This window comes from Zootoca vivipara, chromosome 1, assembly GCF_965207765.1.
Source record: "Zootoca vivipara chromosome 1, rZooViv2.hap1.1, whole genome shotgun sequence".
NCBI lineage: Eukaryota > Metazoa > Chordata > Lepidosauria > Squamata > Lacertidae > Zootoca > Zootoca vivipara.
Window position 1 is genome coordinate 77,055,579 of NC_142582.1, and position 27,112 is coordinate 77,082,690.

General features: G+C 41.9%; 1 long non-coding RNA gene across 1 annotated transcript; it reads right to left on the reverse strand.

Moving 5' to 3' along the window:
- Positions 1-13,985: 13,985 nt before the first annotated feature.
- Positions 13,986-18,513, reverse strand: LOC148687631 (uncharacterized). Its single transcript, XR_015946812.1, has 4 exons — positions 18,375-18,513; positions 17,267-17,416; positions 14,652-14,766; positions 13,986-14,496 (listed from the first exon to the last, which is right to left on the reverse strand). It is a non-coding gene; the product is annotated as an uncharacterized LOC148687631 (long non-coding RNA).
- Between the last annotated feature and the right edge of the window lie 8,599 nt (positions 18,514-27,112).

Below are 27,112 nucleotides of genomic sequence, written 5' to 3' on the forward strand. Positions count from 1 at the left end.
CGAGGTCCCATGTACCTGCCCAAAGCATGGCCTTTCTGTCATAGCTAAGTGGCTGCACCATCAAATTCCAGGGCTGACAAGAGTGGTTTGGAAAAAAAATACTTTCATCAGGACCTGAACCCTCTCTTGGTGACCCTGGCAGTGGGTGCATAGGTGTGCAGCAGAGGAGGCTGGCAGGAGTGGCATTTTCCATTTTGCTTGTAGTGGTAAAATGTCCAGGGCCGGCATTGGGTAAAGAATTAATGTGCCCCAACATCCTGTCTCAGAACAATCTTTGGTTGCGAGACACACAGTACGAATAGGCATGGCTGAACTTCTCAGCCAAATGAAGGAACTGTACTTAATAGCTGTAGCCAGAGGCTGCTTTAGGCTAAACCGAAAAGAATTGAGGGATAAAGCTGTTTATTCAGGTGGCAACAAACAAATGCATACTGGGACAATAACCAGCACAGGGAAAATTTGCTAGTACGGTATTTCTCTTTGTCTCCTTTGCCTAACCATCCCTGCCCTTGTTCCAGCCGTTTGCCTTTTAGTAGTTGTTCACATTGTGTCTCTTTCCCCCCTACCCCTTAATTGCATTTGTACAAGATGCAGCATTCACAAAATTCACCTGTTTTGTTTCCTATCCTGAGTAAGGCTATTTCTGCCCAGTTATGAACTGGGGTCCTTTCACATGTGAGGCGAACGTGATAACTACTACACTACAGAAAGCACAACAGTGCAAGTAGATAAATAGGTACCGCTGCAGCGGGAAGGTAAACGGCATTTCCATGCGCTCTGGTTTCCATCACTATGTTCCGTTGTGTCAGAAGCCATTTAGTCATGCTGGCCACATGACCCAGAAAGCTATCTGTGGACAAACGCTGACACCCTCGGCTTGAAAGTGAGATGAGCGCCACAACCCCATAGTCGCCTTTGACTGGACTTAACCATCCAGGGGTCCTTTACCTTTACTTTACCCAATTCTAAGTAATGCCTCACAAATGTCAATAGACGTATGGCAATAGTCATGTAAATAATAGTCAGTGCTTCTTTTATGGGGGTACTCAAGGGTACTGCTACCTCTCTTCCCCCCCATGCTAAAAGTGTGGCACTTACTGTAGCAACTTTATGGTAAGTACCAAAACCTTTCTCTCTTTTTTTAAAAAAGCACTGATAATAGTCCTGTGATCATTATAGATCCCAATTAAACAGTTAGATGGATTGAAAGCATCTCATCTTCACAAACAGCTGAGGTAGCAAACATTTAAGGATTAACTACTTCAAGGGTATATATTCCTTTGTATATAGAAAGCTAGATATTACTGATATTACAGCCATTTTAGTGATATATTAATTTTCCCAAAGAGCCATGAGATACCCCACCTGAAATCTTAAGCAGAACAATTCAGGAACAAAGGCAAAGAGGAAGGAAGAGATTTTGTGCTTCACAGCCTGGCGCTGCTGCTGCAGAGCAGCCATTCCACCCCTTTCCTACCATAACTCACTTTGCTGTGGTGCAGGTATGCTGACACTAGTGATATTGGTGTGCCTGTGCATGGTGGTGGTGGTGGGGCAGCCACAGCACCAAGAGGCAGCACATTACATTTCACCTCAGGTGCCCTGGTTGGAGGTCCCCTACATGAGGAGGATAGGCAGGACCACGAGAACAGCCCCAGACATCAAAAGTGCCTCAATGTTGTCTCATGTGAACATCTCATGTGCCTGGGGCAGTGGACTAGTCAGGGCTATGTCCGTTGAAGCTAGAAGAAGAAAGGAGAGGGTAGTTTATAAAGGACAATCAGTATGAAGGCTTTTACTTCAACTAATGTGAAGTAAAGACACTCTGTAATTGTATGGGTAAGTCCATTTCTGGCCAGTGTCTTAGAACTTAAGAACCAACCAGTCTATAAATAAGAACAGAGTGGTTTTGGAAAACAAAAACCTAAAATTAATTGATAGTGACTTAATCTTCCCAAACAGTTAACATTTGGAGAAGTTTTTTATTTTATTTTGATGAATATATTTTTTTTTATTCTTTGCCATTGCGGTTTAGAGAAACAAAGCACAAATATCTACTTTAGCTTCACACATATGTGATCTTTCTCTGTTGGTCTGAACAGAGGATTTGAAGCGTATTTATTTTATTAATCCCGTAATGTATGCAAAACAACCCTGCATTCAGCTAATTTTGTTATCATTGATCCTAATTATCTGGTGTTATAAGTTGTTCTTGGATGTACGGTAATATGTCTATTCTGTGTAGCAGCTTTTTAATCCACTCCTCCTTCCTTCACTCCCCTCCTTCAATTTGATATCTTCAAGGACAGTCATTTCAAGATGCTATAAATAAGTCCTTTCATTACTAAAAAGGGCAAATATCCAAAAGAAGCTCTTATCTTCTGCATATTTGGAGCTATAAGTTGCCTGACAACTGTATCTTTCTCTCAAAAGATTTTTAAAAATAAACTCACCAGGGCCTGAAATTAGCATATCTTAATATATGTAATGTCTGGTAGTTAACCTACAGTTCAGAGATTTGCATATATGGCATGTGGAGAAAATAATAAAGACCTTGTCATAGCTGATTTTATTGGAAAGACCTTGAGAAATACTTTAACACTTCTGGGGGTCTCCAAAAAGTCAGAAGGAAATGAAAGTTATCCATTGAGAAGATGGAAAAGGCCTTAGAAAGTTTCCTTTCATAATTGTTGTCTGTCTGTCTCTCTATCATTATTTAATTTCCGAAAAGAGAGCGAGTGTGGAACAAGCCTTTCTTCAAGCTACATTCTGTGACCTGAAGGCTTACTGCAGTGTTCTTCAACCTTTGATCCCCAGTGTTGTTGGACTACATCTCCCATCATCCACAACCAATGGCTAAACTGGCTGGGGATGATGGGAGTTGTAGTCCAACAATAGCTGTGGAACCAAGGTTGAAAACACACTAGCTTAATTTAAATATCTCCCATTATTTTTGTAAGAATGATATCTGTCTAAACCACAGAGCCTAGGGCTTGCCGAACGGAAGGTCAGCAGTTCGAATCCCCACGACAGGGTGAGCTCCCGTTGCTCGGTCCCAGCTCCTGCCAACCTAGCAGTTCGAAAGCACACTAGTGCAAGTAGATAAATAGGTACCGCTCTGGCGGGAAGGTAAACGACGTTTCCGTGCGCTGCTCTGGTTTCGCCAGAAGCGGCTTAGTCATGCTGGCCACATGACCCAGAAAAACTGCGGACAAACGTCAGCTCCCTCAACCAGTAAAGCGAGATGAGAACTGCAACCCCAGAGTTGTTCACGACTGGACTTAACTGTCAGGGGTCCTTTACCTTTACCTTTACTTTTGCTACATAATTAAGCAATGGGCTGGGGTCTTTAGTAGGCCTTGTTGGTGAGCTTCCCAATGTTGGCTGGTGTGTGTGGGGGGGATACTTTTGGAGCCAGAGGACTATACTGGGTGAGATCCAGGATGTCTTGGTCATGTTGCAATCATGTTCCATGCTAAACAGAGATTTGATTCTCCTTTAGAGTAGGCACTGTACCTTGTTCTTAGCCAAAGGCACAGAGCACTCTGTCATATTCAACAGAGGAACAATGGTTAATTTTAAAATAATTTCTTTTACAAGTATTTAATATATGCCAAGGCTGAACCTTGTCCTTGAAAACAGGTAATGGAACTCAATCCCAACTGATATTAAATCTTGGATATGAATTTCTTTTAAATCTCTGTATAATTTCAAAACTTTATTTTAAAGTGCACAGTGAAACATATTAGGAACATATTAGCTGTGCTTTAGTGTGTTAGCTTCTTGTTCATCTTCTTTTGCCCCATTTCTATTCTCTAGCATTTGCCCACGTTCTGCCCTGAAATATTTCCTGGGTTTTTCTTCTAACCCTTTGTTCTCAAGGGCTCTACCAAAACACTGCAAGACTTCCCAATTGCTCAGATTGAGAGAAGACTCTATTGAAAGTATCTTCAAACAGCCGAGACCACATAACCCCCGTCTTGAAAGACGTACATTGGCTCCCAGTATGTTTCCAAGCACAATTCAACGTGTTGGTGCTGACCTTTAAAGCCCTAAACGGCCTCGGCTCCGTATACCTGAAGGAGCATCTCCACCCCCATCCAGGACACTGAGGTCCAGCGCTGAAGACCTTCTGGCGGTTCCCTCATTGAGAAGCGAAGTTACAGGGAACTTCTTGGTGGGTGTCAAGGAAATAAACAACTATCTGACTTTTAGAAGACATCTGAAGGCAGCCCTGTTTAGGGAAGTGTTTAACGTCTGATGTTTTGCATGGCCAGATGGAGACCCCCCGACCCCAGGAGCCACCCGGGTGAAATGAATGATGCATGACAACGTGTAATGGAATTAAAATTGGCCACAACTTTATTTTAACTTTCAGATGTAGGAAGACCTTGGCTTAGGCATTGGGTGTTTATCCCTCCCAGTCTCCACCTGGTCACGATTGGTTCATTCTGAACTGAGGTTTGGCAGGAACTTCAAAGGCTGTGACATGGGCAGGTGGAGTAGGAGCATTTTGCTGGGAGTCTTGGAGGATCAGGGGTGCTGCACACAGCTGTGCAAAGGGCGCCCTGTGGTTGATGGGGAGAGCTGTCATTATTGTATTTTTAATATTTTGTTGGAAGCCGCCCAGAGTGGCTAGGGAAACCCAGCCAGATGGGCAGGGTATAAATAAAACATCATCATCATCATCATCATCATCATCATCATCATCTAATGCTGGAAAGTTGCATGTCAAGCACATGTGCACATTTGGCAATCGTGTGCCGATCCATATAGATCCCAATGCCATGTACTTTCAGTTTTGATAGGCGATTCTTTATACAGGGGCTAATGTGCCTATCTGGCACTTTCCCTTTTTGCTGTATTCTCCTCTCCCACCTTCCCACGTGGAATTCACTTCAAAGCTATTTTGAATAGTTATGTAATTGGCCACTTCAGCAACTAAAAGCAAACTCTCAGGCTGTACACTGTGTGTTTACCCTTCACCTGTAAAGAGTGTTTCATTCAGAAGAAATTGCCATTGTTTCTTTGTCTTCCCATGGGAAAGCTTCGTTTTTGGAAGCCAGTCAATAAATGCAAGGTATGTAAAGCATAGTGTAAAGACATGACTAGCATTTGCCAAAACCTTTGTTTTATGAAGAATAGTTAGCAGTCACTTTATCTCTTTAATACAAAAGCCCAGAGATTTTAATGCATTCTTCTGTGGACTGAGACTTGATTTCTTGACAATCCAGGTGATTGTTCGGCTCCCTTATTTGCTATATCAGTGTTCTTTATTTCCCCTGGATTCAAGCAGGGCCTTAAATGGGATATCAGGGACACACCTTAGTTAATGCATTATAAAGTGTCTGCCCAGGCTGAGGAATAAGAAGCATGACTACACTTGCACAGTCACGCACTCCTGGGAAAAAATGCCACTATGCAATGTGACGGTTCACAATGGAGACATTCTGTTTGAAGCTCTTAATTTATTAAAGGCACTAAAGTAAAATAAAAAATGGAATGAAGGTTTGTGATCAAGTGAATGGAAATGAAATGGGAACAAGAGGAAGAAGAGGAATTGGAATGTTGCATGGCTGTGAAGGAGCAATGTCCTAACCACACAACCTTGAAAGCCATTTCTGTTGAAGTCCAAGGTTTTTTGAAGTTACTGTGCATTTGATTCAGCTGTTGGAACATAAAGTTTATTGCAACTGATGGCTGGTGTGCATTTAGCCAGACCTCAGCACTTCTCAGTGTCATTAAGCATGTGCTCAGCTTTATCCCCTTGGAAACTAGTGACATGAACATGCACTTCATGCTAGCTGGACTTCACCCATTAATGCTGCTTCTTTCAGGTGATGTTCTCTTCCAATGTGCACGTCTGCACCAGTTCATCTCCCCATGACCAATCACTGAAAATGGCATGAAGAGCTGATGCAGAATGCGGGATACTCCAGCAAGTATGCTGCCTTCAGCTGTCTCTGGCTAACATTTCCCTTTTGGGTTTAAAGCACGAGGCCCTGTTTCTGTTTGTCTTTACTGTATTTTGTTAAAGTACCTTCCGCTATTACTTTGGACCAATTTATTTTGATGCCCCTCATCCATGCCACTGTTCCATCCTTAATAAAGAGATAGTGATAGTGATAATGATAATGAGAGTCTTTCCCTTTCTAAAATGTGAAGCCCGTTCAGGACAACTTTCACCTTAGACATCTTGTCAATTTGGGATGGGGGCAGAAAGGAGATGCTTTGGGGTGCTGCATGGAGATAAACACTATGCACATTCTGAGCCATTTCTAAGCTTGTGCCACAAGTGATGACACTTGTGCCACAAAAATGCTGTGGGTTTCTTATTTTGTATGTATGGAGTGGGGTGGGGCAGAGAGGAACCTGCCAAGTTGGAAACATCCCTCATCCTGCTTGCTATGGAGAAAAGTGTTGGGGGACATCTGCGACCTTGGGGTCACCTAGATTATGTGAGCCATTGGCAAGATTAGCACAGATAACAGAGAATATACCATGGTTTCAATAACATTTCTTGGCTTCTAATATACTGTGACAACCTTGCTGTAAGCCAATAATCAATGGGACTTGCCTATTCACTGTTTGAAGACAGTGGCTTTTGACAATACAGTATAATTAAGCTGAAGGCCAAAGCCATGTTCCCAATGAAGCAGATATATATCAGTGGCTTTTCAAAGGTTAAGGAAATAGTTCCTTGTTCCCTTTTGTAAATGTTAATGCTTGCACCTTCAGAGCAATGATGGTTGGGGCATGACAGGTTAGGAAAACTGCCAGCTGTTGAATGGCTTGGAGGCTGAGCAAGAAATTTGCCATTGGTATCTATGCCAGGAGAAATATAAAACACAGCACACAGGAATTAAAAAACAAAACAAACAAAAAAGGTACACTGCCTACCTGAAAAAGGAAATTCCCTACAAATTCGATAGATCATACTTTGCCTAACAATGTAAAACCAGGCCAAATCTGAGAGCTGTCAAGCATGTAGTTCTCAGGGGAACAGCTCCAAAACCAGACACCACAATTTGGCTGGAGGAGAATGTGAGCTTTCTTTATAAGGGAGGTCCAGTGCTGAGCTGAAATGGCTGAGAAGGCCCTGTTCCATGTCTTCACAGACCAGACTTCCTGGAGAAATTGACTCAAGAACAGGGCTTTGTCTTAATAGGAAAAGGAGTTAAGAAAAGAATGGACTTCTTCTCATCGTAAATTCTGGCTAGGAACTGGCCAGCTGATTGATGGAGAATTGGTCTTATATAGTTCCTTCACCTTTCTCCTGTGTGGAAAATGAGTTGCCACAATTGGTGCTAGCTGCAGTTTCTAAAGTAGCTTCAAGGATAGCCTCCCATATTCTTCTATTCTCTTAAGTGTAAACACTGAGGAATGTGAGCCATAATGTGCTAAAAACCCATGTCATTAAAATACTACAAACAGGGATATGCAAATCTGATAATTTCAGTGTCTCTCAGTTTGCTTTTTTAAAAAAGATCTCAAAATGCACCAGAGCTTTAGGGTGAAATTCTCTTAAAATATCATTTCCCCCTAATATAACACTATTTTGTATGTTATTTTCACCAGTACATGCATTATTATGGGCACTTTCTGCAGCATGTGCATTTTTGTACAAGTTACTTGTCCAGAGAAATAAATTGGAAAATTCAGAGAACTGCAAATTTCAAGGTGTAGCTGGATATTGTTTTGGAAAGTGAGAATTCCGTAAGTTTGCCTTTAAATGTGAACTGAAACAAATTTCTCCCCCATCCCCAACCACAAACTATGGTTATATTCCAAGGATCCATAAGTTTCCTGTTGAGTAAAAATCTAACAAAGAAAGATTTGGAAAAATATTTGCAAAGTAGACCACTACCTCCTTGAAAGAGGGCAGCCTAGATATTCTCTGAAAGGAGAATATTTAAGATCTATCATAGCCATTACTCATATTGAGGAATTTCAAGCCAAGCTCTTTGTGTATAACAAAGCCCTCTCTGATATTTTCTCAAGAATGGGTGGAAACGCTGTCTCAACAGTTGCATCGCTACAGCTTACCCAGATGGGGCAGGGTGGTGGCAAGATTGGGGACATGTGGATGGACTGGCAGAGCCAATCTGGGAGTCCCACCAGTTTTTGCACCCTTGCCTTGCTATTGCCCTCCTCCACCCCTCTTCAGGTAAGCTGTATTTATGGCTGCTACTGTATTTTCTTAATTAAAAAAACAAATATGGGGAAGGAGAGAATTTTGAGCAGAACAGGAATAGCACCTAGCTAACGGACATCAAAATCCTATACATGTCTATTCTAAAATAAGTTCCACTGAATTCATTGGCGTTTACTCCCAGATGAATACAGTGGTGGGTATACACTGGTGTAAGGGAACAGTTGGCCATATATATTTTTCTAGATTTTTATCTGCATTAGCATGTTTTTAAAAGGACAGAAGCGGCTGCTCAGGAGATGATATTGTTAAACATAATGCATGCCTGTGTGCAATAGATATTATCTTGTTAGAACATTAATAATAATAATAATAATAATAATAATAATAATAATTTATTATTTATACCCCGCCCATCTGGCAATCTCTGTTTATTGTGCCTTTGAAATTATTGTTGATGTTATTGTGCATTTGAAACCACTGTTGATAATCCCTTGTGAGTTTCTGGAAAACAATACAAAGCAGCACTGGATAGACAAGTGTTAACCCTTCTGGATGGCACGGGCATTATTATGGGGTGTAGGCTGCATGCTAATAATAAAGCCACTCTTGCTGCACTTCCTTATCACCAGGAATGTTGGTCTGGGGAGAAATATGTCCTAGCAGCAAATACAATAAAGGTGTGGTGTTGGTACATAAAACACAAAGTCTCTGTATTAATGATTTCAGGAGGAACAGATGATTTCCATGGAGAGGTGTGGTGGGAATATGCTACCTTACATGAAGGAAAGCTTGTGTGATGCTCTGAAACACATTTTCTTGTTAGCGAGGTCAAATAGTTTCAATGGAACTATTGAAAGCTCACTTTCATTTGTGCATGCTCTCATTGAATGTTGCCAAATGTTGCCCAAAGCATACCCTCCCACATGGCAGAGGTGAAAAATAGGAAGCTCTACATAGGAATTGCTAGGTAGGGCCAGGGTTGAGGATAATGGACTTGAAGGGGTTGGCTCCAGCAGATAATGGTGAAATGTGGGACCAGCACAATCAGACTGCAAATTAAATCACATAGGTTCAGGTGGTTAGAGTGCTGAGCAAGGACTTGGGAGACCAGGGTTCCAGTTCCCACTTAACTGCAAGCTCACAGGTGACCTTGGGCAGGGCCGTCTTAAGTATATCTGGTGCCCTGCCCCCCCCCCCGTTTCCCAGTGCGGTGCCCCCTGGCGCCTTGGCGCATTGCACCACCCAGCCTTGCCTTAGGGCCAGCTCTGACCTTGGGCTAGACACTGTCTTTCAGCCAAAGCTGCCTTACAGGGCTTTGAGAATAAAATGGAGAAGGGAGAATTATGTACACCACCTTGGAGGAAAGATGAGATGTAAATGTAATAATTAATAAATGTGAAATAAAATAAATAGGCCTGAAAGTTTAAGGGCCAACTGGCTGTCTTGTCAGCCCATCCATCTGAATATATTTTGACTCATCCCTATAACCATATAAGTGGTTTTCAGACCTAATTTAAAACCATCCTAACCAAAATACCATATCATGATACAACTAAGCAGATCAATCAAACCTTACAACTAATGCTGTACCAGGCGATTACATTTCTTACCTCCCACCAAACTCCAACATATGGGAGCTGAACAAAAGAACTCATATATACAGGCAATCATGTCCCAAGGTGAACATCACAGCCCTGTTTATTTTCTTTCCAAGAAAGCATGAAAAGTTTTATGTTAAGTCTGCCTGAGAATTCCTGGTTGCATGGTAGTGTTGGGGAGGAGCGGAGTCTCCTACAAGCTTGTAATTCTGCTATGGGCCAGCAGCAAGCTGGCAAACACCCTCTCTCCCCAGTATCCAGGAGGAAGTACTTTGTCATAAGTGGCAGAGAGCATTAAATGGTCAGTTCAGCCGCCTTATATCCAATGAAGGCTACACATATGGAAACCGCCTCTTGCTTGCCATCAGGGAGCTGTTTAAATGAAACCTAGACGTAATAGTTTCCAGTCTTACATTCACATTCATTGCTCCACCTATACTGCAGTAGCTAAAGTTTATTCACGCTGATCTTTGCTGACCCTCAGGAATTAGATGTTAGCTCTATTATTAGTCATTTCACTTGGACACATATTCAAAGGGATTCCAAGGAGTCCTCCCCATTATAACACCATCATCTTTTGTTGCATTATACCTACACATAGATATAATGGTAGGAACTGCAGCACCATCAGCAAAAAGAAGCCAATTCTGTAGGGGGGGCATCAGGGAGGGGGCAGAGGAGCAGATTTTTAACCCTTCCCACACCTGCTTTTTCCCAGCTCCCAATTGCTCCCAATTGGCTACCACCCTCCCAGATGAGGTAACTGCAGATGGAGAAAAGATTAATAATCTTTGCCAGCTCACTCTCCTCTTCTGGTCACTCCTGCTGGAAGGGACTGTTCTTCATTTAAAGGTGTTGTCTTCTTACCATCATAGCTATAGCATGTAAAGGGTAGCTTGAGCCTTAAAGTAGATGGGAAATGAAAGCTTTAGATTAGATGAAAACTTTAGAACCTTTTCCATAAGGTCCCAGGGCAGGTTACTACAACAAATTATACAAGTATAAAGCAAATAAAACAGTTACAACCGCAAAGCAAGAAAAGTACAAAAACAATTAAAAAAAACAGTTCATATTTAAATCTCTTAAGAACAATTTCATATATAAAAACAATACTTCACACACACACACACACACACACCAATTAAATATAGTATAGATGCAGATACAGACTGGGATAAAGATCTCCACTTAAAAAACTTGTTGAAAGAAAGTCTTCAGTAGGCATAAAAAGGGCAACAGAGACAGTCTACTATGTGTTGGGCAGGAGTTCCAAAGGGTAGATGCCACTATACAAGGCATAGGCAAACTCCAGCCCTCCAGATGTTTGGGACTACAATTCCCATCATCCCTAGCTAACAGGACCAGTGGTCAGGGATGATGGGAATTGTAGTCCCAAACATCTGGAGGGCTGGAGTTTGCCTATGCCTGCACTATACTATATCATATGATTCCTATATCATAAAGGTAAAGGTAAAGGACCCCTGACAGTTAAGTCCAGTCACAAACGACTCTGGGGTTGTGGTGCTCAACTTGCTTTCCTGGCCAAGGGAGCCGACGTTTGTCTGCAGACAGTTTTTCCATGTCATGTGGCCAGCATGACTAAGCCACTTCTGGTGCAATGGAACACCAAAACCAGAGCAGCGCACGGAAACACTGTTTACCTTCCCTCCGGAGCGGTACCTATTTATCTACTTGCACTTTGACGTTGGCAGGAGCTGGGACCGAGGAATGAGAGCTCACCCCGTCATGGGGATTCGAACCTCCGACCTTCTGATCGGCAAGTCCAAGAGGCTCAGTGGTTTAGACCACAGGCAGCGCCACCCGTGTCCTTATATCATACACAGGAATATAAGAAGAGCCCTGCTGGATCAGGCCAGGGGACCATCTAATCCAGCATCTTGTTCTCACAGTAGCAAACCCATAGGCCCACAGGAAGCCCTTAAGCAGAAACTGCTCACAACAGTGACTCTCCCCTCCTGTGGTTTCCAGCAGCTGGCATTCAGAAACATACTGCTTTCAACCACGGAGGCAGAGCTAGTAGCTATTATGGCTAGTAGCCACTGATAGCCTTATCCTCCATGAATTTGCCCAATCCTCCTTTAAAGCCATTCAAGTTGGTGCCATCATGGCAAATTCCAGTTTATCTATGTACTATGTGAAGAAGTACTTTCTTTCATTTTCCTGAGACCAATGTCCACAAGTTCTAGTGTTCAGAGACAAATTACAATGATCGATTTGGGTTCACCGAAGGGTAGGGACTTCAAATAGGTTTGAAACTGAGTGAAAATGTGGTACACTTTATTGGAATGTTAGACAGCACATTATAACTTGCTTATTGTTATAACAGGTTGCTTATTGTATTCAGTTCGTCCTATTTTGTTGTGTTTCTTTTCCTTTATGTGGCTTCCTTGTTGGCATATTTGCATATGTTAGAAGACTTATCTGTTAGAATACAAAAAGAGGAAAATGAAGGCTTTGCAAACAAGAACTTTTCAACATCAACATCACGCCTGCCTGTCAAATCTGCTTATAAGCACATCTGCTTATAGGCAGATTTGGTTTTGTTTTGTTAGTCATCAACTGGCCATATTATGGCTTTCCAATCCTGTTACAAACAGCAACCATTGGCTATGCAGAGCTATTACGTAGAGCAGATATTGCCTGTTCTCGAGCACCTGGGGATACAGCCTGTGGTTGTCATGCACAGTTTAAACTAGCTCAGTAATATTGCATGGCAGTTGATGGAGAGACTGATGAAGGTGGTATTTGGTACATTGGCAACTGGTGTCCCTAAGGCACTCAAGCTTGCTGAGGGAGGTATTGGAGGCAAGGATATTTGGTTTTGTCTCCAAGGTGAAAGGATGTGAGTTCCCCCAAGCCACAGCCCAATATCTTCTCAGCTTTGTTACCTTTCTCTCTCACACTGGTTTGGAAGAGGAATCTACATGCTGACAGACATCTATACATGGGTCGTGGGACGCGGGTGGCGCTGTGGGTTAAACCACTGAGCCCAGGGCTTGCCGATCAGAAGGTCGGCGGTTCGAATCCCCGTGACGGGGTGAGCTCCTGTTGCTTGGTCCCAGCTCCTGCCAACCTAGCAGTTTGAAAGCACATCAAAGTGCAAGTAGATAAATAGGTACTGCTACAGCGGAAAGGTAAACGGCATTTCCGTGCGCTGCTCTGGTTTGCCAGAAGCGGCTTTGTCATGCTGGCCACATGACCTGGAAGCTGTACGCTGGCTCCTTCGGCCAATAGATCGAGATGAGTGCCGCAACCCCAGAGTTGGTCACGACTGGACCTAATGGTCAGGGGTCCCTTTACCTTTATACATGGGTCATTATACTGACCAAATTTACATCATAAATAGAAATCTCACCAGTTTCTTGCAGCAGAATGAGTTGTTTAAATGACAGATTCATGGCAGCCCAAGAGGCACAATGGGGGGGGATTAACCAAATATTTTATTAAAGGAAGGACCACACCCTACTTAGGAATAGTTCCCATATGAAACATAAACACTGCAAGGAGCAGAAAAGCTGCCATAAAGGCTTAGTTTCCCTTCTGTTCTCTGAATACTCTGCAACTTTAAGGAAATTCACCTTGCCACAAATAGCTTAAGAGATGTGAATATGTTATTGCAGAGCTTTCTTGATGAGTTTCTACGTGTTTGAGTTGGGTCAAAGCTGGGAAGACAGTGTGTGTGACATAATGGGACAGCTTGATATCTTTTGCACTGTTGCCTTTTATTGCTTCAGTTAAAAACATGTTGAGCTAACCTCTGTTATGAATACAATAAAAACTGTAAAGTGGTATATACTGTACTTGATAAGTAGCTATGCCATTCTGCATCTGCTTTTTGAAATGCCAGCTTATTTCACAGTGGAGCTGATGGCATAAACCAAATATTCACCCCACCCCAATGTACTCCTGTTTCACCAAGCCAAAGCCATTCAGTCTGTACATGATTTGTAGCCCACGTAATACTCTGTGTTGAATTGTCTGAATATGTACTTTGGCATCTGGAAAGCGTACAGCATTTATGCAACTCAGGATGCCTGCTGGCATGCATACCTAGAATCTATATTACTATGTAGATTAGAGAGGCTCCTTTGTGGCTGGTACTATCTATTAATATAGGTAAACATGCATTTTGGGGATACATTTGAATTTCAAAGCACATGAACATGTTTCTTCAAGGATTCCGCTCAAGTGGATAAGCAAATGTGGGGTTTTTTTAGGTTAAGAGTACCAAGCAAATACATTACTTTTGTTCAAGATGAATTTATTTAAAATTATTTTTCAACACTCTTACCTCCTTGCACAAACTCAACTAGCCATGATGGCTTTGCTCTGCTTCTGCTGTTTCAGGCAGCAACCCTCTGAATTACAGTTTCTGGGAAACACAAGTGGGAAGTGTGTTGTAGTGACCAGGCCCTGCTTTGGGGCTTCCTCTGGGCAACTGGTTAGCCACTGTGAGAACAGGATGCTGCACTAGAGGGACTATTGGCCTAATCCTGTTATATTCTTTTATGACCACATCCATCCATCCATTTAGAAAACTTCATGCCCTGCTCTTTGGAATTCCTAGGAATTCCTAAAATAGCTATCAATAATAAGAAGAACCAGGGCTTTTTTTTTTCCCTGCCAGAACTTGCTGGAACTCAGCGCCGGAACCTCTCAGTTGGGTGCCATTGCATAAGAGAATGAGGGAGGTGTTCATGGTGAGTTCTGGCACCTCCTTTTCTAGAAAAATAGCACGGAGAACAACAAATTAAAACGTACTAAAATGTTGTATTAATAGCAGAGCAGCATAAAACATGGTAAAAGAAAATTAAGAAAATGTCAGAGACACACCAAGAAAAAAAATCAGAAGCCTAAAACAAGAATACTTAAAAGACCTAGGTATAGAGAAAGATGCTGAGGCAAGTCACTCCAGGGAGTATTCAGATACGGAGCATCATAATTGAAAAGGTTCTTTCTTGGATCACCATTGTCTCGCCACTGAAGTAGGATCTGAAGAAAAAGGACTTAAGCTAACTTGATTTTATAAGCAGTATAAATCAAACATTTTCCAAGTCATGTACTTTAGCTTTGAATAATAGTTCTGAATGTCAGTAGTGGGATGGATGTTTTTTGTTCAATGCCTTCAGAAGTAGTATGGGAAGTGTGTGTACCTGCCAGGTACTGACACTAATTCCTCATTGTTGCAAAACCTTCTGGTGAAATTTGATGAGAGTGAAAGCAATCTCCCTCAGAGGTGGCAACATCAAAGGGTTTTGCAAATATGAACTAGTTCACTGTCACAATCTTCCTGAGATGGAGATCCCAGGCTCAAAATTAGTACCCCCTAATTATCCTGAGTGCAAAACAAATTCTTACTTGCGGTACAGTGTCCCAAGAAATCAAACCATTTTACAATGACATCAAAAAGAATACTGATTTTAAAGTATCCCATACTGAAGTCTATTTGTACATGGAAAAGTTACATGATAGTTGTCCTACTGAGGTGTCAATCTCACACATAAGCAAAAAAATGAGAACCGGCAAGGGGTGGGGAGCAGAGGCTCCCTTGTGCCCTTGGCAAGGACCTGTATCGGTCCCCCCCCCGCCCCCGTTCCTTGTGCCTGCCTTAAAACCCCTGAGAGCTGCTGCCAGTCAGTGTAGATGAGCTAGCTAGCTAGATGATCTAACTCATTTTAAGAGAGCTCCCTATATTTACTTAATTATTTAGGGAGGGAGTCCACAGATGGGCTGAATGATGCAGGGTCAGATTTAGGTTTGATGAGCTCCTAAGCTACTGAAGGTAATGGGGCCCTTATATGTCCAGCTGTCCTTTGTCAACAACAAATTGCTGCTGTTTTTTTTGTGTTGAATATATGCTATATGGTAATTTATGGAACTAATAGGTATCTAAAGCCATTTGCACATAACAAAATATGTATTTTATCAAAGTAATTGTTGAACTGAAATACAATTTTGGAAATGTACATCCAGTTTTTCCCCTTTAATTTTTTTGGGGCCCCCAAGAAAGTGAGGCCCTGAGCTATAGCTTGTTTAGCTTATACGTAAATCCGGCACAGGAACAGTGCTGTCAACTTTCCTTTTTGCGGGAAATTCCCTTATTCAGCGCCCTTACTTTCATATCTGGGAGTTGACAGCCCCACAGGATTCCTTATCTTCAAATCCGGGGGTTGATAGCTATGCACAGTCTCTCTTCTTTACTTTACTCTACTCTACTCTACTCTACTCTACTCTACTCTACTCTACTCTACTCTACTCTACTCTACTCACACACACACACACACACACACACACACACACAGTGAGAGGACACTGCTAGTTGGAGGGGAAGGCTAAAAATTTTCAGGTGTTTCAAGCAGTACAAGAGGGCCCAGTCGAGCCACAGTCAGTCCATCCCCGCTAGGGGCAAGAGAGGAACCGAGCTTTCCCACCCTCCCCTTCCTGGTTCCACTGCCCTCTCATTTCAGTGGATCAAGTTCCCCAGAGCCTGAGCAGAGCAATGCCTCCCAGGTTCCGTCTTCCTCCTCCTCCTCCTCCTCCTCTTCCTCCTCCTCCCCTCACACTGGTGATACCAAAATAAAGAAATTCCTTCCAGTAGCACCTTAGAGACCAACTAAGTTTATTATTGGTATGAGCTTTCGTGTGCATGCACCTCGGATCAGGTTGTGACCCTCTAATCCTTCTAGGATAGGTGTAACTACCGGTATGCAGTTCAGCCCCCTGCAGAGTAGCCTCTGGGAAATGTCCGGACCACTGCCCTTTGGGGCACTTTTGGGATGGAAATGTTTCTTTGAGGATATCCTGGAAGTGTTCTGCCTAAGGAGACTGGGAAAGAGTTCTGAGGAGGTTCAGAGGGTCCCCACCCCCAGACATTTGGAAAGGAAGAGTTGAAGGAGGAAAGAGAGACCGAGGAAGCTACATTGGGGGGGGGGGAGAAGGTAGAAAGAGCCACCTGGAGAAGCAAGTAGAAGAGACAGAGAGTAGCCACCGCCTTCTGCCCTCACACAGTGTTCCTCCACCAGCAGTTCTGTAGCCAAAGAATGACTGAGACTGACTCCTACGGATGCATTCCACGCCCAGACTGCGCAGCCAAAGACAGCTCTGAGAAACTCTTAAGTGCTCTCCAGTGGAAAACTACTTTATTTGACTCCATCTCCTCCTACTTTGGTACTTATAGGCATATCTTAAATTCTATATTCATCTGTGATATTCCTTTTTAGTTCCTCCGCTTGTTCTTCCTCACTGTCGGATATAGCCTTGCTTTTGTTCTTTTGATGTTCTGTTGTTGGACCCAAGTTTCCCCTGCCACACGTCTCCTTTTTTGAAGATGTGGAGCTGATGGTATCACACACTCTTTTGGAGGCCCTGACATTCTCCCTGCCCACCTCGTCTACTTTATTACAGTTGGAACTTGGGTCCCAAAGTTCCCTCTGCATAAGGGTGAATAAGATGTGCAAAGGAAACAGGTAGGTAAGAGGAGCTTAATAGGTACCTTTGCACAACCAAAAGGCACTTTCCTATTTGTTGGACACAGATTGCTTGCAGCTTCAGTCTCAGTTCATATGTCAAAGGATGAGGCTGAAGGAGTGTTGAGCACTTTGATCTATTTCTTTGTTCATTCTGGATGGTTTCTGGAAGCAAACTGTCAGCAAGAATGTTAAATGCCAATAATCAATTACCCAAATTTTGCAGTAGGTAGAATTTGGAGGCAACCATATAATTAAGATTGATATCACTTTGGTTTTTCCTCTGATGTACAGAGAAAGAGCAGTATCTCAGAAGCAGGACATTAACCTCATCTGCAGAAATTCCAATCCCAAGCATCTCTAGGTAGGGCTGGAAATTTCCCGTCTAAACCCCCAGGGAGTCACCGAAAAACATAGGTTAGTACTCTGACTCAGGTTGCATTCAGATATCATTTAATTTCATCCTCGTGATGCTTTCATACTTGTTCATTTTTTACTTTTTATGTGATATTTCTCATGATGCAAAAGCCACTTCTGCAAATCTAGTGGAATCCAGCAGAAATTTAGTGCTCCTTTCTGCATTGAATGTTTCCAGAAGAAATCTGTGTGTACCCATGGCAACTCAAAAAATTATGGGAGTTTAGTGCTGACAGTTCTTTCCTACCTTTTAAAATTTAGCACAACATGGCAGCATATTGGTGAACCTCCCCCCCACAGATCCATACCACAACAAGGTACACCAGTGTAAAAGCAATGGTAGAAATAGAGACAGAAGCAGTAGTATTAAAATCAGTAAAACTAACGTGATGAGCCCATCTTAGTACAGGCATAATAGAAGACAGCTTCTTATGTCCCTAGAACATATGATGTACATGAAGAAAGCCACAGGCTCTATCTCCCGAAGCACCACAGGTAATGGTGATTAGAATGATATCTGCCAGAGCTCATAGACCCCACTGCCAATCAGAGTAGGTGATATTGAGCTACGCAGAAGGTCCCAGTGCAAGGTGACTTCACATGCTTGTATTCTGTGATTCATTCTAATTCACATTGGATGCAAGGACTCCGCATTACCAAGCCACGTTGTAACATTTTATCATGAAAGGGAGGGTTGTGTCGAATTCTGTCTAGTACCTCTTTGCTTCGTGAGACTCCCACTTGGTGAGTTCCTGTTCCTGTTGTCCGCGCAGTTTGTTGGAGAGTTATCAAGATTGGAGAAACCATGCTCTTCTTCCTAACGGTGAGACGGATTTACTGTTGCCCTGGGCTCCATTGGGAGGGAGGGTGGGATAGAACAGAAATAAATAAATAAATAAATAAATAAATAAATCTTTTAGAAACTGCATAGCTGCTAAGTAGGAATAGGTTTTTTTTTGGGGGGGGGAATCTGATTCAGTTAATATTTAAATGCAAACTTGCCTTTAAATAAACCAAAACACAACCACTCTTTCCAATTCGGACTTCCGTGAATTTTGTAATGAAGTTCCCCCACCAAGGAATGTCTACAAAAATACATTTACAGGGTACATGCATGCAAAGGCATATTATTAGTGAAAAAATAGCATAAAACTGCAATATAAGGGGAAACAGTTTTGCAAAAAAAAAAGTGCACAGTAGGCAAAACTGTGTTCATTAGGAAACATTTGTACCAAAATGCTAATGAATTTTCATGATGATTTAAATATATATATCAGAAACTGCTGCAGAAAAATTGAATTTAAGATTGGGGGGATGAGAAAGTGAGAGAACTGAAACTGACAGATCTGTTAATCCCTACTGGTAAGTAAGTGAGGCTACATTCTGATACTACAGTTGTGGGAGTATTGTATCAGATGGAGAAGGAGCCAATTATGGCCTCTTCCTATATGGATCAGGCAGTGAAGGACTGAGAGGTGCTGCAGCAGATTCCATCCACCAAGGAAATACACCAAATGGGTTCTAAGGAAATTTATGCCACGTGTCCAGTTTGGTACCGTAGGCTGTGTTGTATGTATATAGATACGGTACTGTTTTCCCCATACGTTGTAATTAAAAAATAGTCATTGAGCTTCTTTTAGCCAGGGGTTGCAAAATACGAGTCGCAACTATTGCTTGAGTCAGAGTAAAAAGATAGATTCACCATGAGTAAGTTTGCTGACATAATGCCATTGGCAGTTTTGTTAAATTATATAGCACCAGACCTAGCAGATTATTAAAATCCTTTTGAAATGTCTGTGTTATATCATTAAAAAAGACATCCCTATCTGTAAACAAAGAAGCCGATTGTCACCCTCGCAGATACTTCAGTAATTATAATGCTAAACTCATAAAACGCAATTGTTGCATGCAGACATGCTAGATCTTGGCAAGTGGAGAATGGATGATACCCCCAACCTCAAAGGAAACGAACCCGTGATACCTGGATTAAACATTATGGGGTGTGTATGTGAAAAGAATGTGGCATATGTTTTAATTGACATTACAAGCTTGTGATTTATGCTGTCATGTGAAACAAGACGTCAGTGTCAGCACAATGAAAGCCTTCCAGTTATACAAAATAGGAACAGAGGAAACTCTCCTTACCCCTGGCCCACCTAGTTCAATATTGCCTTGCCGTACTGTCTCGACTTGCAGCGGCTCTCCAGGGTTTCACACATGAATCATTTCCAGACCTGCCTGGAGACATCATGGGATAGAACTTCTGGGAACTTCTGTGTAAACACAGCCTGTGCACTGCCACTAAGCAATGGTCTATGAGCGACTGGTATTAACCACCGTTGTTGGTTTATCATTACATCTTGCCTCTCCTCCAAGGACTTCAAGGTGAAGTGAACAGTTCTCCTTCTCCCCATTTTATCCTCATAACAACCCTGTGAAGTAGGTTCAGCTGAGGGTGAGTGAATTTCATAGCTGAGTGGGGATTTGAACCCCGGCCTCCCAGATCCTAGTCCGACACTCTAACCACCACACCACATTGGCTCATAATCATAATAACCAGTATAAAAACCATGCATTCTAGTACTGAAGGGGATTCTGAAACTGGCCAATGTGCAGTCAGTGTTAATCTGAAGCTGCCCCTCAGATGTGCAGATGTATGCATGTAGAACTCCCTCGATGTCAGCAGGGAACCTGATTATCCCAATATTACTCACACATTAGCTGGGCAGGGGCATTTTATTTGTAACAAAACTTCCCTCATAACTGAATCTATCTCAAGGCAATTGTATAGAAGCCAATTAATCAATTGATGATGATGATGATAGAGTGGCATATACAGGGCAAATAGGGTTAAAGACTCACAAGTTCCTGGGGGAAAGGGGGGCAATGACACTCTCTGGGAATGACCCTTTGGGAATAGTAAACCAAGGAAGGCTGACATCTGTTGGGTCATCTGGGAGAAACACTCCTGGGAACAGTTGGGAGCACTGCTGAGGGAAAAGAGCCCATTAGGAAGAAACCCCCTTTAAGACCTGACCTCCATGCTCAGAGGAGAAGTCTGGACACGTCAGCAGCTTCAAAGAAGTGGACTTGTTTGGCCATCCAAGGTTTGGAAGTAAGTGCCCCACAGCATCCAGATATAAGTTGCCAGCCGCATCCTGCTCAGGCAGGGGATAAAGATTATCTCCATTTGCTACCTGAGCTGCAGTCAGGTCTGTTATGAGGTGGGAATTTTGACTTTGTATATGTTAAATCAAGCATTTGATAACTTGCCCTAATCTCTCTTCTCCCCTCCCTCTTTGTAATAAAATACCCTTTTGTTCTCTATAGTATGAATCCTGAGAGGATTGGGAGGGGAGTAGCAAGGCAGGGAAGAGGAAACAGGCAACTGGCAAGAGGGGTCCAAGAATGGGGCTAGGGTGGTCATGTGTCCTATTTTGCATGGGACAGACTGAAGAGCAGTCATAGGAAAGTCCTCTATTTGAAGGAATCTTCCATTCAAAGAAATATCCAATTCAGAGATAAAGAACCCTAAGGGATAGCAGGTGCCTTCAAGCTGGCCATCAACAGTTAACACCTGGACAGCAGACTGAGCAGTCACTTAAGAACCTTTCTCAAGAACTGGCATGCAAAATAAATATTCTGCCATTGAACTATGGACTTTCCATGTAGTATTCTTCTGGACTGAAGTCATTTGCTTCTGGAGTGACAAAGTGTGCTCTCTGATATCATGTGGTAATGAGTTTTCATGAGCTCCAGCTCCAGTTCCATGCCTCACTGGGGCCAGCGGGAACCATTAATTCGACTTTCCCTTATCCAGCAGTACAGCCCAATGGGCCAGCCAGCCTTGCTTGGAATCATTAGTCTTTCCAAAGCCGGACAATCTGACCATAATCTGACCATCTCAGCAGTCTCATGGTGGCACAAGAATACACCATGTACGAGGCTCTTATTTTTCCTTCCTTTTCTTATGATCCCCCTTGTGTAAATAAAGGAAATCCCTCTCTTTGTTTATCACTCCTGTCCTTCCTCTTTTCTTTTAATCCTGCAGAAACTTCAGTCTGCATGGATTCTGAAAAACAGTGCCACACCTGCAAGGTGCGATCCTAAAATGTTGAACTTGGCAGTAAGATTCAGGTAACCCTATCCATTAAATATCCATCATTGCAAAAAGAATATATATATATATATATATATATATATATATATATATATATATATATATATATATACACACATACATACATATATACATATATACACAAGGCAGAACAGTGACTACGATGTGTTAAATGTCCATCAAAGTGGTGTACAACAAGATAGAAAGAGGATAAAATACAAAATGTACAAATTCTGAAAACAACTAAATCAATAGAACTATTTCTATAGATGTACGATCAATAAATCCATAAATTACTGGTTAAGAAGGGAAAGACTTCTTGAACAAAAACATCTTCAGTAGGTGCCTAAACATCAGGATACTAGGTATTTATCTAGTTCCAGCTGGCAACTGCAGCTTCAACACTAAAAGCTCATTTTCTAGAACACGCTATGCACATCTCTGGGGTACCTGGTACTCTCAGTAGTACTCGCACCTGAGAACTGCAGCTGCTAGGGCGAGGTGGTCCCTTAGCTAAGAGACAAATGTGAATAAATAAATCTTACAGATGAAACCATGAGGGCTAGAGGCATACACTACAGGTTGCATAAAACTATCTCAGTGTATGATCTGCAGACATAAATAGTGCATACCCATAAAATACATAGTGCATTTGATAATTGGATTGGAACCAACTCATTGCTTAGAGTTAACTCCTCTCTAATCAATGGCTTCTGACCATCAGCTGACAGAGTGCATCAGATACCCTGTTGTACACATGTACTTTTCCATTATTATCCTTCCAAGTGCTTTGAGTGCTTTAATGGTTTGTTCAGTGGTAGAAGAAAGAACAAGGGCAGATAAGCAGAGGCTGTTGATATTGTTCAGAGATGTAGTATATGTGTCATTGGTTTTCTCAAGCTAGCACTTAGCCCTGATATTGTGATGCTGTGCAGGAACTGTTTTTGAAATGGACAAGACCCAATTGACACTTTTCAGGAAAGAAACAGAAGCCAGCAGCTTCCCGACAGTGATTTGCCCAATGAACCAAAAGAGGAAACCTTATCCCTCTCTGAAATGCAACTCTATTTTCTTTCATGATCATTGTGTTGATCACTGTGCTAGGTAATTATTTATGTCTGAGATTCTTATTGTAGGCTGGTACAGGCAAACAAGCAAATGGATTAAGAACATATTTCACCACTGGTCTTCAAAATGCACATGGCAGGTGAAAAAGCTGGGGCAGAACTGTTGATGTATCTTATCTTGGCTGTCAGAAATTGATGGTGAATGGATTCATGACACTCGTAAAGGAAGTCCATGCATTTATTAGAGTTGATCCTAAGCTTACTGCTTGGCGTTTTGAGGTTGTTGGGTTTTTTTTTAAGGGGGGAGAGATAAAGCTTTAAAGGCCCCCTCCAGCACTAGAATAAGTTTATACTCTATCCATATTTCTCTTTTCTTCATATGTGATTCTCATGTCTCTCTGTCATTCCATTTTGTTTTACATTCACATGGAATCTACTGTATTAGTTCTGAAATCTCCCATCCTATCAATCATTCCTTGCTGGGAAGGTGTATATAGATAATGATTAGGAATGCATCAATTTTATGTTTACAAACTCAGTGCATTTTCTCCCTTAGACATTGTACTGAAATGTTATTGGTAGATTACTGAAGATTTTCCTATTGTTAGGACTTCTTCCTTTCCTTTCCTTTCCTTTCCAATTCCCATTCCTTTCCTTTCCAATTCCCATTCCTCAGAAAGAGGCCAGGGTGTTGTGTATCAAGCATATATACACAATACAATAAAATGACATTATTTTAAAATATACATTTATATATCTATCTCTATCTCTATCTCTATCATCTCAAATCAATTAAAACAGAAATACAGACATTGCTGATCTCTTATTTATCAAACTGTACAGGGGCTGGGCAAATGAAAGATGCTTGAAATTGTTATCGGAAAATTAACAGTATGGTAGGCAGATAAACCTCCAGAATTACGACCCTGCTATGAAGAAAGCCACTCTACTTATGTCCTCATCTTGAATCCTGGCAGGGAGTATGAGTAGGCTGATCTTAAGGATCAAGTAGTTAGGCATTGAAGGAATTGTTTTTGCAGATATTTGGGGTATACAGAGGTTTGTTTTTTTTAACCATCACTAATTTTGAAAGGAGCCCAGTAGCACACAGGAAGCCAGTGCAGAGCTTTTAGGATAGGTGTTACTCGATCCCATCTCATTGCCCCAGTTAATAAACTGGCAGCTGTATTCTCTACTAGCTGCAGCTTTGGACTGCTCTCAAAGGGCAGCCCCATGCAGATCATGTTGCAATAATACATATGCAAGGTCACTAGAGCATGGGTTACCAATAGCAGGCTATCCTGGTCTAGGGGTATCAATGGTGGGCCATAGCTGGCAAACCAGATGTAGCTGGAAATAGGCACTCCTTGCCATCAATGCCCTCTTGGAATCCAATGACAACTATGAATAAAAAAATACTCTAAATTGCATACTGCTCATTGGACAGAGTGCTACCCCATCCAAAACATAGACTAGACTAGACTAGACTAGAAACCAGGGGTAGGGAATCCTCCAGATTTTATTGGACTCCAAATATCATCAGCTCCAGTTAGAATGACCAGTGTCTAATGGTGACTTTGCACTCACAACAAGCACTTCTGCCTGTTCAAGAAATGACACCAATTTCCGTCAATGCTTCTCCACCCACTAGTGCCATGGCATCTTGTAATCTGGCTTGTTCAGGTGCGGGGAAGTGGAAGCATCTTCAAGTAGAACAAAGACACCATTGGATGCAACCCATGAATGCACCACCACTGAGTTCTATCAGAAGTGGACTGTGCATATAAACCTTTCTAGCCCTACTGGCACTTGAGTTTTGCTCACGTCCAGTCAAATATCATTTTAGTTTTGCTTTGAACCGTGTTTGCTATTGACCGATGACATGTTGTACAAAGATCTGATGGGATCACAATACAGTCATGCCTCGGTTTACGCCTCGGTTTGAGTATTTTCAGTTTAAGAAGTATTCCACGACCTGTCTGGAACAGATTAACCCACTTTCCATTACTTTCAATGGGAAAGTTCGCTTCAGGTTAAGTACACTTCAGGTTAACTACGGACTTCCGGAACCAATTACACTCATACCTCGGGTTAAGTACGCTTCAGGTTGAGTACTCCGCGGACCCGTCTGGAACAGATTAATCCACTTTCCATTACTTTCAATGGGAAAGTTCACTTCAGGTTAAGTACGCTTCAGTTTAAGTACTCCACGGACCTTCTGGAATGGATTAATCCACTTTCCATTACTTTCAATGGGAAAGTTCGCTTCAGGTTAAGTACGCTTCAGGTTAAGTACAGACTTCCGGAACCAATTGTGTTTGTAAACCGAGGTACCACTGTATATGCATAGAGATTGTTAATTGAAATGATGGTCATTCTTGACAGAAAGTTCCTGCTTTATTTCTTCAGTTGTTTCCTCTTGAACAATGAAAAGGAACATTTCAAGTCAAATTAACAAATATACCTTGCTTTATTTCTGATGAATAAAGTACTAGATATCTGAGCGCTTTTTTGTTCCCAGTTGAAAATGCTTCCATAGAATAGGCTTGTCTTCTTCTCCAGTCTTTATTAGCATCTGAGAAGGAGGGCAAGCTGTTTTTCATGCATGGCCCTATGTACTCCCAATCTCCACCAAATGACTTTCACCCTTAATCACTTGGTTTCAACTTCTGGCACGTCAATGTCCAACCATCTCTTAATTGTCCTCAGCCCAGCATTTGGGAACCAGCAGTCAACAGTATTGTGAAATATTCCTAAGGGTAATTCAGACACAGGGCAGGAAGAGATAGGATGTTAATTTCTCATTCTGGCTTTGATTATAAAACTTCAGACTGATATGAAGAAAGATTATTGTCTCTTTGATTGTCTTCTATTGCTAGCACTCTTGTGGTTAAACCACAGAGACAGACATCAAGAAGCCTGGCTTCTATTGCATCTCTAATACAGGCTAATAATTTGGACAAGTCGCTCAGTCTTACAGCTCAGTTTCCTTTTGTGTGAAATGTAATCCATTGATATTCCATAGTGTGGTGAGTCTCAGTTCTTTATACTGCACATACTAGATGTGTTTTTTATCCAGAGCAAGCTGTGTCAAAAAGCTTAAATTAAAACAGATATATCTGTTTTGTTTCTGGTGCACATAAGTTGGTACACTTGCTTCTTCAGAGTATCAGATGAAATGTGTCTATTCACCAGTTCATTGATTCACATGGCCAAGGCCAATGAATGCTCTAATACTAAAACACAGGATGGAATCCCTCTCTCATTCACACCATTGGCATCCCTGCCCATTGATTTTAATGGATGCGGAACACTCATAGCAACTTCCATGTTATCTACCGTTTGATATAGCATAAAGAGTGTGTTTGCCACAATAGTCGACCATTCGGTCAAATCAAAAGAATATACATTTACAATGGCTGTGCCGATGCCAAAATTATTTTTAACTAAATGGATAAGCTACTAGTGCTGAGATTTCTGGGAAGCTCTGCAGTGTGTTCTTCCTTCTAAGTATATATTTAGCTTGCAATCCCATAGCAGTTACTCCTGTATAAGTTCCTGCACAGCTTAAGGTTGCAATGCGCCATAACTAATGGGTCTTCAGAGATGGATGGTGATCATGATAATAATTTTATTATTTGTGCCCCACCCATCTGGCTGGTTTGCCCCAGCCACCCTGGGCAGTTTCCAACACATATAAAAACATATCAAAAATTAATAATAACAATCTGACCCAATACAAAAAAGTCACAATAATTTTAAAATAAAAGTCACAATAGGCAAGTGATCCAATATGATCCCATTCTCCTTCTGCTATACAGTATATCTGCTATACAGTATACCGGTATCTGCTATACAGTACATCAATAGGAGTATAGCATCTAGATCAAGGGAAGTAATAGTACCACTGTATTCTGCTCTGGTCAGACCTCACCTGGAGTACTGTGTCCAGTTCTGGGCACCACAGTTCAAGAAGGATACTGACAAGCTGGAACATGTCCAGAAGAGGGCAACCAAAATGGTCAAAGGCCTGGAAACGATGCCTTATGAGGAACGGCTTAGGGAGCTGGGTATGTTTAGCCTGGAGAAGAGAAGGTTAAGGGGTGATATGATAGCCATGTTCAAATATATTAAAGGATGTCATATAGAGGAGGGAGAAAGGTTGTTTTCTGCTGCTCCAGAGAAGCGGACACGGAGCAATGGATTCAAACTACAAGAAAGAAGATTCCACCTGAACATTAGGAAGAACTTCCTGACAGTAAGAGCTG